Source organism: Lepisosteus platostomus, chromosome 19 (assembly GCF_059453375.1).
Source record: "Lepisosteus platostomus isolate fLepPlt1 chromosome 19, fLepPlt1.hap1, whole genome shotgun sequence".
Lineage (NCBI taxonomy): Eukaryota > Metazoa > Chordata > Actinopteri > Semionotiformes > Lepisosteidae > Lepisosteus > Lepisosteus platostomus.
The window spans coordinates 7106357-7119943 of NC_142629.1; the positions used below are offsets into that span (position 1 = coordinate 7106357).

General features: G+C 41.8%; 1 long non-coding RNA gene across 5 annotated transcripts in view; it reads left to right on the forward strand.

Moving 5' to 3' along the window:
* Positions 1-13587, forward strand: part of LOC148645044 (uncharacterized) — a 55137-nt gene that overhangs the window by 7886 nt on the left and 33664 nt on the right. For 4 of the 5 annotated variants that reach the window (XR_015928299.1, XR_015928302.1, XR_015928300.1 and 1 more), the window contains exons 2-4: positions 777-900; positions 4222-4384; positions 5816-9933. This is a non-coding gene — a long non-coding RNA (uncharacterized LOC148645044). Of the gene's footprint in view, positions 1-776; positions 901-4221; positions 4385-5815; positions 9934-13587 lie in introns of those variants that run through there. The other variant, XR_015928303.1, reaches the window with a different exon arrangement.

Here is a 13587-nt window from a genome sequence, read left to right on the forward strand (position 1 = left end):
CCCCTGATGCACTGAACCCCACTGTCATTGAAACTGCCGACAGCGTGGTTAACATTTTTCAGTGATGACGCTGCTGTGCAGGGTTCTATATCGGAAAAAGTTTCTTGCCCTGTTGAAAAATTCTTGTAGACCTTGAACTTTGCTGGACCTCGGTTTGTAGATGTTGGTTCAGCTGAGGTTTTTTTTTGGAAAAGCACCTTGGAAGATTTAATGGTGATAGACGGATCAGTACATTTGTGTGTTTGGTTCTGATTGATGCTGAATGCAGTAGAACAGGCAGAGTACCACTCTGTGTTCAACTCTTTGCTTCCTACACTGTACAACACATCTCTGAGGGAATGTATGTTTCAAAACGAGAAAACAACAACAGTTTTGCTAATAGTGAAAAATTGAATCCGACTGGTTGAAGAGCAGAGACAAAAGTGCCTAGTAAAAAGCCTGTCACAGGATGTTGCTTTGTAATGGATACAGTTTCCCCTCATTAAAAAGTAAAGCTTTTCCATTAAAATGTTTTTTTCCTGACTTTATAAATAAGTCCCCTTGTTATTTTTTAAAAAATTTTGTCACAGTTTGGACACTATAAGAAGCTTTTATGGGCCTTTACTTTTAATGGATTTACTCAAAATTGTGCCGGCCTTTTAACCACAGAATTATAAACATACTTAATTATGTTTTCAAAAGGCAGGGTTTCCATTCCAGAGCGATGCAGCCTGATCCCCCACAGTCACTCTCTCAGCCCAGATTTCTTTTACTTCCTGGGGTTTTTTTTTTCTAAGAAACCTCTCATGACAACGCTGTCTTCTGACTCGAGCGTAAACTACTGCAAGAGGGTTAAGCATGGAGATGGGAGAAAGACGGGCCTGTTTTATTGGAACCATAAACCTGCTGACGTCACTTCTGGTAAGTCAGCTTTCACTGAAAGACTTTTATGAATCAAAGTAGCGCTGAATTCCTTGCAGGTCAGGCTCCACAGAAGGACTAATGTGGATTTTATTCATTCATCTATTTTTTTAGCTGCTTTATCCGGTACAGGGTCACAGGGGAAACCAGAGCCTATCCTGCCTTGGGCACAAGGCAGCATACACCCTGGATGGGTACGCAGGACACACACAGACACGCTCACACACTCGCAACAGGGCCTGTTTTTAAAGAAGCCAATCAGCTTTCCGGGAGGAAACCCACGCAAACGTGTGGGGAACATACGAACTCCACGCAGACCGCACCCCAGGAGTTCAACCCAGGGCCTCAGTGGTGCTACCATGCCACTCCATGGGTTTTATTTAGCTAATAAAAGTGTCTTGCTCACTCAAAAATGCTGGACGTTCCCCTATCAATAAGCCATCTGTCACATACAAGCAGTGGCCACATATGTTGTAGTTTGATCCTTGTCCTTCCTGGAACCTAAATGATGATCACATTAGTACTAAAAGAACAGTTTACTCAATGTGCATTTTGCTACACCGTCATTCACATTGGTTTGTTATTCTTGCTTCTGTGTTCAGACACTGTACTCACAGGAAAAGAAAAACTGCATAGTCTTCTCAGGGTAGATGTCAACAAGTATGGAAGGGGGCACAAATGTGTACTGCAACAATGCCGACTAGTTCCCTTTTATTTTCATTTACTTTCCTTTTTTGTGTATGTATTCCCTTGCGCAATGTCCATTAGTGAAAGAAGTACCCCATTAAACCCCGCCCCTGCACTGTAAGACTGAATCACAAACTGACCCTTTGAGGTTGGTTTCTCCTTTCAGTTAACATATTTGTATTAACGTCATGTTCTTCTTTTGTGTATCTCCAAGGAACCTGTCTTACACTGTGGCAATAAACAAGGTATCCCTAAGCTTAGTGCTGGAGGTCACCTGTGTCTGTGGGTTTTCAGTTCAACAGGGTTCTTACCAGCCTGAATCAGATCATCATTCGTTTAATTGGACCAGTTTAACTGCTTCTCCCAGCTCTTCAGGTGATGCTGTTTTAAAGAGATCTGGAAAAGCTGCACACACCAGCTTTAACAACAAGAACTGGGGAACCCTGCTGTGAATGTTAATGTTAATTGATTCCCAAAAGGATCAAACCGGAGTTTTCCACCCAAACACTTAGTCCTGTATTTTCAAACTTCAAGGAAGGGAGTCATTTCAAAGCTGGTTCAAATGCTAGGAGGGATTTTTACCCAATTCATCTGATGTTGATAATATGATAGAAGATTCAAATACCATGTAATATTTAATTCTAACAAAACCCGTTTCATACATAAAGACTATGTAAAGCAATTATTTTGTTGTGCATTGGGATGGTGTTATGTGGCTGAAATAAACTTACCAAACACTCCTAAAAGAATTATTACTATTAACACAGTGCAACCAAGATAAAGGATACATTTCTTTGTGTTTGACCTTCAATCCTTTTTCAGCTTGTCTCAATGAAGATTCCTGTTAGTCTAAATCAGACCAAGCCTGTGTATTCTGTGGCCAGCAGAGCTTTGACTTCCAGGGTGAGGGTGGAAAGGGTTTCTAAATTAGCTTCCACACCACACATGAAAGTGTCACATGTTCTTTTTGTACTTTTTATTGTTTCACGGTCAAATTTGTTTTTAAACACTCCTGCCAGATAACATTCAGTTGGGATACAATGCTGTACACAGGGCAACAGAGGCCCAGGTCAAGAAAAGAAGTCATGTTCTTGTGACTACAAAAAAAAAAAATGTGTTGCTTGCTTGCTAAGAGGAGTTCAGAACCTTGGGAACAACAACACTAAATGTTGTAACAACAGTTTTGGGTCATCTGCATTATATTTAGTTGTTTAACTCATCAGTTTCAATTCCCTCAATTTTAACTTCCCGTAGGGAGGTATGTGAAATAATGGGTCAGTTTATTTTAATACACTGTGAAAAATTAATTCCTCATAGATTTTTTTCGTCCTTTTACCCAGAGCATGAAAATTGTCTAAAAATACCACCCCCTCTCTCCCTACCTTCCCCGTTGCTCACTGGCCTGTTTTATGAAACCTGGGGGAAAGGAGAATGACCCAAATTTCAGACTTTATCTCCATGAAAAATAACAGAGCCAGATACAGGAGAATTGGGGACATTTCTGCCTTTCAGGCTGGGGAGAGAAAATTAGATGCCACGTAGTTACAGCCTCCAACACTTTCTTAACTTCTAAACAAGCAAATTAAACTAAAACTACATATTTTTTAATTTAAAAATTTTATTAGACATATCTTCAATAAACTGATGACATTTAAGTTTCTGTGCTTTTCATGCCTTGGAATGAAGGAGAGAGCTGGCAATCAAAATGTTCAGTCCATCACGTGTGTTTAGTTGCATGAAGTAAGGTGATCCACAAATCTCATTCAGCTGTTTCTTGAAAGAAGAAAGGATATCCCATGACTCCCATGAAATGTCCATTCTGTGCATCATTTAACATATACTGTACTCCCCCAAACGTTCTACTTGTGTCCTATGGTTGATGTTCACTGTTGATTCTGAGAAACCTGCAGTTTACTACTAGGGATGTCTGACTAATTGAATCTTTCACCTGTTAAATCTGTACACTCTTTTCTTCTTTAAACAGTTCTTAGTCCAAGAGCTAGTATTGCCTTTAATTTCTACCTCCTTCCATTGAAGAAATACTCTTTAATGAGGATTTTTATCAGAAGCAAAAAATGAAAATCTAAAAAATACATCCTATTATATGATCTGTGTTACTACTGTACATTATTGCTTATTCGCAGAACTATAACATATTAAACAACACCTACCTTTTCTCAATTCACACTGACTATTGTCTAGAATCTTATTGCAATGCAGATGATCATCAAGTTTAGGTTTAATTATTGCTTCTTTTACTTATTGTGTAAAAGAAACAAAACTTGTTGGTGAGTAATTGGTTTCTTTGGTTTTGTAATACCATTTTATGGGTGGGCTATGCATTAGCAATTTTCTAGTCGGTGGATGTTACCATTGTCTTGAGTGACTTGGAAACGTTCTGTTAATGGCCTATGAATGACAACTCTTGTGTTAATGGTCTATGAATGACAACTCGTGTTTCCTTTAGTACAATCAGCAGAATATCATGGGGCCTTGGAGATTTGTTAAGTGCTTCTAATATTTGTAACACCTCTTCCTGTTACACTAATACAATTTAAAATAGAAACACTTAATTCTTTTCTGTTCTTCTGGTTTTGTGGTGCATAAAAAACGTTCATTCATTAATTATTTTAGATTCTAATATTTGGCAAGGTGATGCAGTGGTTAGCATTTCTGCCCTGCAGTGCCGGAGCCCTGGTGTCAGTTTCAGACCTGGGGTGCTGTCTCCATGGAGATTGTATGTTCTCCCTGTGTTCATGTGGCTTTAATCTGGGTGCTGTGGTGCACAGACATGCTGGTAAGTTACTTGGCTTCTGGGAAAACCGGCCCTGGTGTGAATGTGTGCCTTTGCAATGAACTGGCGTCCCATCCAGAGTGTATCCTGCCTTGCACCCGTTGCTTGCTGGGATAGGCTCCAGCTCCCCCGTGGCTCTGAATTGGGTGACGTTAGCTGGTTAAAAAATGGTTGAAGGGATTTACAGAATCATTGGGGCCACTACTTTCTTGTGTTTAATTTACTTCCTCTAGGGATGACTCTGTTCTGTACTTCAGGCTTGATAACCTTAAACTTTTACCAACCTTCCTCTGTTGATTCCTTATCTATTCAACCCCTTCTCCGAAGCGATTTCTCATTCCTTCACAGTCTGAAATCATAATTCTTTTTTCTTTGGACTCTACACCTTTGGTCGAGTGTGGTACAATTATGATCACAGGTCCCCAGTGTTTCTCTCGGTTGTTTTCCTCACTTTACGTTGATTATCTGAAAAGATACAAGATTTCCCTCTTGTGGGTGTTCTGAAAAACTGCGTAAGAAAGTTTGAAAACTCTTATGGTTTTTCCCAAACTGTATTCGGAAAATTAAAATCGCCCATTAGAACCACTTCTTCTTTTACATATACATTCCTGAATTCATTATATAAGCTGGCTGTGTAGGTGATATCTCCTGCTGGTGGTCTGTAGCATGCTCCTAACAATGTGCCTTCTGAATGTGTTTTTGAAAGTCAGCCCCATATAGATTGTGAGAACCTTAAAGGTCTTCTGTGTAGTCTAGAGTTATATTTACATCCCCACTCCGCTGTATATGCTAAAAGTGCTTTCTTCACCATGGCTCTCTTCTGGTAATTATTCTGTGATTCTGATTACATCATCTCAACTGCTAGTTGATGTGATGAAAGGTATATGGACTTTAATTTCCTGCTTCTATGACACGTGTTTTTTTCTCTCCGACTCCACTCCCTTTGTCTTTTTCTTGTTTTTTTCCCCATGCTAGTTGAATTTGTTTGGAATTTCTCTGCAAAGCCTTGAACCAAGCCTTGCCTACTGCCCACCTTCCTCATCCTGCTCAGTATCTGTGCAGATAATCTGGGCCATGGATAGCTTTCCAGTGGCCAAGGAAACTGAAGCTTTCCTCAGCTCAGCATGTGCTCAGATGTGTTTATGGATTAACATTTGCAGCTCATCATCTTTGTGTGGTGCAGGCAGTGGCTTGAGCAAAAAACAGTTTTGACCCTCTGTTTCTTCAAGGTCTTTGAATTTGTCTCTTATGGAAAGTGAGCTGTTTATGGCATGGTTTTGTTTGTCCCAACATGAGCTAACACAACGCATGTCCGTACTAGGAGCCAGTCTGCTCTTTGGACCACACTGACACATCTAATTAGTAAGCTCTTTTCGACAGTGTATTGCTGCCTGTAATGTAAAAATGAATCAGTTTTGTCTTGTTTCCACACAGTCTCCCCAGAAAGCCCTCCTCACAGGAGCCATCCTCAGAACATGCGTGTCTTGTGTATGGCAAAGGAGTGGTGACCAACACGAAGGTCATGAGGACGTCCTGCTGCCCGCTGTGGCTGTGCCCATGGCATTCGGCAGCCTGATTACAAGCAGCGTAAGGAGTTGACAAGCGCCACTTAGTTACAGTTGTATTATGCACGACAGCTAATCCCTGAAGATATGAGCCCTGCAATTAGATAATGTGTTAGTTGCATTAAAAATAGAAGAGGAGTTAAAACCTACGGGGTTTTTGTAGCATCTCATGTTGTGAAGTGAATGCTAATTATCAGAACTTTATTGAGCTAGCTGATAATAACTAATTAGTATGGGCCTAAAGAGTGGGTGGCATAGTGGGCAATGGTTATGATTGCTGCCTTTCAGCACTGAGGCCCTGGGTTCAATTCTGGACCTGGGGGCTGTCGGTGTGGAGTTTGCATGTTCTCCCTGTGTTCACTGTGTGGGTTTTGTCTCGGCTTCAGTTTCCTCCCACAGTCCCACAGAAAATGTTGGATGTCTACAGAATGTACGGCAGTCTAACGAGTTAAAAAATAATCGGATGAAAGAGATTAATCCATCCTTTAAGATTCTTTAGAACTGGAAAAAAACAGCAGTTTTGTTTCAGACAGTATCCCAACAGTGAATCTGACACTTTTCAATCATTTAAAAATGCAACAGCTTATCCTGCATTTGTTATATGGGCAGAGGCTTTTTTTATATAAAAAAAGAGAGGCAAACAAGATTCTTTTTCAGTTTAAGTGTTTTGGTCATGTTTAGGCAAACACACAAGTGAAAAATAGAAAACGTTTGGTATATTTTAAAATAATCACGTTAACCATGGGAAACGTTTGGCTAAACTCATAAGCCTTTTGCCTTTGAAAAATGATTGCTTTCAAAATTATGTTTTACATATGCTGCATTGGGCTTTTTTAAAAAAAAACTATTGCTGTACTATGCCCAGATGATCCAGTTCTCCGTTCTGGGCTAAAGCAGGCACCCCTACCTTAATAAGGATGAGAGCATGTGAGACGCTAGTCTCAGGTGAGCTAGGCAATATGCCTTTTCTCTTGTGATTCACTGATCTCCGGTCTCCTGAATCACCTTTGAGACAGAGAGGAAAGCAGCGCAATGTTAACAGGAAAGTCATGCAAGAATTACAGGCAGTACCTGACGGGTTGATCGCAGCCTCATTCAGCCGTAGATGAGGCACTGCCTCTTTCTTTTCCACTGTCTGAAGTCACGATCCAGCTGAATGGCTGATGATACAGAAGCCCTCTGAACGTTCGTCGGAGCCGCTCAGAGCTTTAAAGCCTGAGCCCCACACATTCTGAACACCCCTCAAGTTCTGCGGCTGGAGGTTACTTTCCCCACGTCTTCGTATCCTTCAGCTGACTTTGCCTTTCATCAGATGGGCTCTGTAAAGGAAGGGAAAGCACCTGCCTCCTGTAAGGTCACAGATAAAATAGGCGAGAGAATCATCCCTAATGAATCAAAATGTTGGATCAGAGGACTTTCAAACGGTGCCTTGGTATCATTTGAAATATATTTTGTGTTGTTTTAATTGGGGGGGATAATCGTACTAGGAACTGTTTTTTCAAAGGTTTTGTTGAATTGCCTTCTGTGCATATCTATCCATTAACACCTGTCAGGACAGCGTTTAAAGAGCAAGCGTTTACCTTTTCAGTAGTCAAGGTTAACCGTGCCATGCTGATGAGCGCTAACTGAGGGAGAAACAGCTGTCTGCGTCTGCTAAGTTTGACTATTTATATACTGTTTTTAAGTCTGTTTTGAGGGCTCTGTTTTCTAATATTGTTGAATGATTAGCCAATTAATATTCATACTCCAATAAGCATGTTAATGCTTAAAAGTCAGAGTTTAATACAGATATCTATGTCATTGTAGTCTTGCTATCAGTTTGTGTCTCAGTCATTTTGAAACTGTGGTGTAAATAGATAAAGTTATGTAAGTGGTAGCTTTCCTTTACAGTAGCAGTACTCTATACTCCTTGTTATAGCAGATCTCCTCTTAGCCTTGCAGTGAATACTTATCAATTTATTTAAAGCAAAACCCCATTATTTAAAGCACAAAGAATCAGGTGACCTTTGAGGTGTAGATGCATGTATGGTAATAGTCCACAGTAGCTGCACATCACTTCACAGCTCCCAGTGCAATGTTGGGCCTGCCTACACAACCCTCCTGGACAACCCAAGTGAAAGTCATTTTTATTGCTGTCCTGCTTCACAGGGAAAGGGAGTGTGGGGGGGAACCAGGGTTCCTTCACGTGTACGACATCTGAATAACGGCTTGTTTATGTGAACAGTCACTGGTAAATTTTCAAGATATGCCTTGACCTAGAAAACTTTGCTCCAGTAAGAAAAGTGAAAGAGAATGTTAAAATTCGGCAGTCAAGGCCATAATGATTAAATAAACTTTGGCCTTTTTGGGTTTTTCTTATTTCACTTTTTTATGGGCTTGTCAGAGGTAGTGGTGCAGAAAGGAACATCTGAATTTAATGAACCGAAAACATTCAGGAGCTGTCAAGGAGCAGACCTGAGCAGAATTAAGATTTTTCCTGGCAGTAGAACAGAAAGGAGACATTCTCCTTTTGCTCTTACAGATACAGAAGGAGTACATCGGACAGTCAGTACACATGCCTGAGGTCAGCAGTACTTTCCACGAGTATTGATTTAAGAGAAATACCATTGCTGACACCACACTACTGTAACAAGGTATAGTACTTTATCATGTACACGTGCGTAGGTAAAGAATTGCAGTAATTCCCCAAGTTGTTGCAAATACATCCAGCCATGCCTTCAGTTTTAAAGACTTATCCCTTTATCCATTCACACACATGATTGAGGAACACTTGCTGTAAGGCAACAGAGGGTTATTAGGGTTAATCTTCTATATATATATACTTTGTGGGCAGCAATGAAACATTCTCCGGACACGAATACGGGAACATTAGCTCCTATGGGAAAGCTGACGACATCGTCGAAGTCCGTGTTTCCTTTCATAGGAATGTTTTTTTTTTTTTTGCCAATGTGACGTTTGAACCATGTATGGAGATGAATGGAAGTCACAGAGGAACACAGCTTAAAACAAAGTATTATTTTAGGTGAATTACATTCGGACGCCGGCTACGTTTCCTTTTGGGGTAGAAAGGTGGGGTTGTAGAAATGAGGTATTCAAGCTGGCAGTGGGTGCTAAATTATTATGGCTGACATACATCACTTTTCACGGCCCCAACAGTGTCTGAACCTGCTGTGCACAGCCACCGAGAACATTAACATTTCCATAGCCTGGGCACAGAAAAAAACAGGTGCACGGAAATAGCAGCTCCTTCTTGCAAGGTGTAATTTTATCGGCTTACAGGGTACTCAACTACCTGCCGTTCCGCAGCAGAGACCTTTTCGGGAATCATTTTGTGTTAAAACACTTTTCTTTGCAACACTACGTGACAGTGACCTTTTCAGATGCTCTGCCAGAACACTTCTCACAAGGTTGCTTTTTGAACTTAATGGCAGTTGAGCTGGGGAAATCAGGGCTTTACAAAATATCCATGTGCCAGCTGTTAGAAACCTGCACAACAGTTGCCTTCTTTTGTTGTGCCTGGACAGACGTCAATATTGAATGTGGGAAACCAACGTCTCTGGCATCAAAGAAGTCTGAACCTGAACAATAACCTAGGAGTCTGATAAACACAGTGTGTCGGAGTGTGTCTGCATTAGTGCTGGAATGTGGTGTAATTTCAGAATCCTTTGCTGGCTCATAAAAGTCTAATTTAGCGGCAGTATTAAAGATTCTTGTGATCAGGCTGCTAGAAAGACCCAAAAATGTGATCTGAAAATGGTTAAAGTGTATCCTGACAAAACAAGTTCAAATCATAAAGCGCTCAAAGGAGAGAAAAACACTAACTCTCCTGAAAATACAGTTAAAGTCTGTTAGGGCGCATTTTCTCTTTATCTTGAAAGAATTGTGTACATGTTGGTCTGTTTCTCAATTCAGCATGGATGCAGAAAGTACTGGCATGAAATGTGTATCATTTCAGGCTTTATTCTATTCATTGCCAAGCCGGTTATGTTTCCTTTTTTGGTAACATGGTTTCATTATTCATTTATATGCCTGTCTTTAATTCGCCAGTGTTGAGGCTTTCCGAAAGTAGCTTGATGGGGTTGGCCCAGTTCTGTGCACCAGTGGTCACCTCCTGCCTCCTCTGGCTGTGGTACAGAGTGCATGCAGAGTGCATCATGTCTTCTTGCAAAACCGATCCTGAATTGCATGAATGATTCGCCACTAAGTGTGAAGTCATTATCTCTATAAATACAATGCAGTTCTTTGCATAACATAGGCACATCAAGTCTCCAGTTCCTTTATCCTCCTTCTCTGTCCATATCTTCCATAGGGGTCATCAGCCAAGGTCTGTGTGTATCAGAAGGTGGCTGCACTGGAGTGACCACATTTGTGGCCAGCAGGAGTTTCCTCTACATTTGTAAATTGTGCCATGAGTGTGAACAACCTCCAGAGCTTTGTTGTGTACCTACTGTAGGAATGGTAGCATTATCAGAATTTGACCGATGTATCAAATTTCAGCTGCTGATTTTCTGATTACACATACTGTATACTGTACACATAGTATATTCACACATATATTATATTCTTATATTCAGTGCCTTGCAGAAGTCTTCAGACCCTTCCTGTGGAGACCCTGTAATATCCAGGAGTGCTAAAGAGCCCAAGTGGCAGGCAAGAGGCAGCTGAGTTGGGGAGCCCACAAACAGCACACAGGGAATTGCCCAGAGCTTATGCATTACCCAGACCAGAGGGAGAGGGGGTGGGGGATGCACACTCCGGAGCTGGGGAGCAGGCTGCTTGCAGACTGGGGAGCTGAGTACTCATGCATGCAGGCAGGCAGATGTGGTGCTGTGGCTAGCCAGGGAGCTGGTGCATGATGCAGGCAGGCACAGCCCAGATCCGCAGTCCAAGACAAGGAAAGGTTCGTAGCCGGGGGGAGACGTGGTTACAAAGGGCAGGGGCAGATCCGGCAGTCACGATCAAGTTTCAGTCCAAATTCAAAGCCAGGGAGATACATGTTTAACGGAGCCAAGGAGGTGATCTGGGAAGATGGTCCGGGACAAAGCGGGGAGTACAAGCAAGGCTAATCCAGCTCCATGACAGAGTGCCGAGCTCGATCAGGTCCGGGTGTTTATTCAGAGGAGCACCTTGAACGGGTGTGGTCATAGACTGACTCCAGTGATGGGTTTTTTGCGACAGCCGGCGGAAGGAGACAGGCTGGTGGTGAGATCACTAACGTCTGCAAAACGGCTCGCGTGACAGTCCCGTTGTGTACATTTACAAAATGAACCTTTACTCAAAACCTGAATGTTCAGTCTGAAGACTTCCAAGGGTAAATTGAGTTGCAGTAAATGTCAGCAAAAATCAAAGAAGAGAAGAAAACTGAAAAATGTTGATTGCATAACTATTCAGACCTATGAACTCAATGTTCGTTGGGAGCTGTTTTGTAGCAGCAGAGTACAAGCTGTCTATGAACTTTAAGCTGGTACACACCCCACTGGTTAGGAAATACCAGACAAGGTCATGTGGCTTCTTTACTTTTCCATGAGCAGTTTTGTGGTGAAGAAATCAACAGCTCGCTAGCATCCAAGACAAAAATGATGAAACAGTCTGCAAACACACAAGGCACAAGCCACTGAAGTATATATTTACAAGCTCATATTTGCAATGGGAGTGAATTCTTATAGCACAACCAATGTTAACCATCATCCTCCACACATCTACTACATCATTGTACACAGAAGTCAACATAAATCTATGAAAAGATTATTACCTTTTATTAGTCCCTTCAGTGTTTAATACCTGATAGGTGTATCAAAGATATGAAAACCATAAGAGTGTTTGCGAACAAAAGGAACTTTTTTGTCCTAGTTTTAGGAAAACTACAGTACATTGAGCATGTACTATGTGTGGGCCTGTCTATGCTTATTGTCACTCACTCTAATCTGATTCCTGGCCAGAGTGTGTTGTCTGGTTAGGACCCAAGAGAATTCCAACTTGGATGGTGTTTTTTATGTCCCAGTGGATGAGGTAGTGTCATTTGGATTCTGCTGTGATTTAGTTGACTATGATTTGGGGGAGGAGGTTTCATTGCTATCCTGTTATATATAATGATGGTAAAAAGAAACGCAACACCTCCTCCTCCTCCTCACTGTTCCTCCCATCTGCGTGGAACAGGCTAAATACTTGCTCATCCGTGAAGAGGACCTGATGCCACAGCTGACAAGTCCATCGCAGCCTCTGTCTGGCCCAAGCCAGTCGGGTGTGACGTCTAGGAGGTGTGAGCAGGGGGCCTCTGACAGGTCTCCCTGCTCTAAGGCCAGCAGCATGGAGCCTCACTGTCCTGTCACTGATGCGGGCATTGTGTCTGCTGGCAGTTTCAGCAGCAGTACGGGTGGCAGATCTGAAACGATCTCTCAGATGGACCAGTCTGATGTCTCGGTCCTGCTCTGATGTGGTCACTCAAGGGCGACCGGATCTTGGACGGTCATCTGTCCTGCCGATCTGCTGAAACCTTCTCTGCAGTCGGGACACAGTGGAGCGGCTAATTCCATAGTGTCTGGCAAGGCTGGCACATGACATACCAGCCTGCAGCATGGCAATGGCCCTCTCCCTTGCTCCTGGTGACATTTCTAGGCATTATGGAATGCACAGAAAACTATCTAAGTGTGGCCTTTTCCTTGCAGTGACCTAAGCTTTGAACTAAGGCCTTTTTAAAGGTGACCTGACCAGGCATTGTTCCACCTGGACCTCATTGGGTAAAAGTGCACCTAACGAGCTTTCATGTGATTGGCAAGTTGCAATGCCTCACTGCACAAGCTGTTTTGCTGGTCAGAGGGCTTAAAACAAATTCACAACTTTTTGTGAAAGTACATAAGATATAACTATAGTATTCTCATTCCAGAAAATGTTGTTTTTTTCCCATCAGTATATATCATCAAATTCAGCCTCAAATTATCCACTGCTTGATAAAGGAATCTAAAGATTCTTCCATGAACTTCTGTCATTGGTTTTTCTAATCCAGGTTGTTCTGCAGTGTGGACTTATTTATTTCCTTGGTCCATTTTATAGGAAGTCTCCTTCGTTTTTGTATTTTCGTACTTGTCCTTGTGTCCTTGCTCCATGTCTCCATTCTCCTAATGTATACCTATCTAATCTGATAAATCTGATCTGTTACCCTTGCTAGCATTTTGAAATCTAAACCCACTGTGTGCGTAAGCTGTATTACTTGAACGAATGGTAATCCACTGTATCATTCCAGTTATAACGTCATTCAAGCTGTTTTTAACAGCTGTGTCAAATATTGACAGTTTTTAAACACTATGTTTGCTGGCTCTTTGTAGGATTAAGCAAAACTAATTCAGCGTCAGGCTGCTAAAATATATTTCCTTTCCAAGGATTTTTTTGGTGTGTGTTTGTCTTCATGCAGATCTTTCCCGCAAATCTTCTCTAACGCTGGTGAGACAGATTTATTACCAGTTTTGTTTGTCCACACAGTCTACAGTGGAGTGTAACCGTTCTGGAGCTTTTGAGAAGATACTGGTCTGTTGGTAAACCATTCAATCTGGAGTTATTTGCCACTTCCTCTTCTGACATAAAATTTCAAGGCAGCAGTGCTGTTGAGCTCTAGGTTCTGGGACAGTGCTCAACACAGGGCAGACA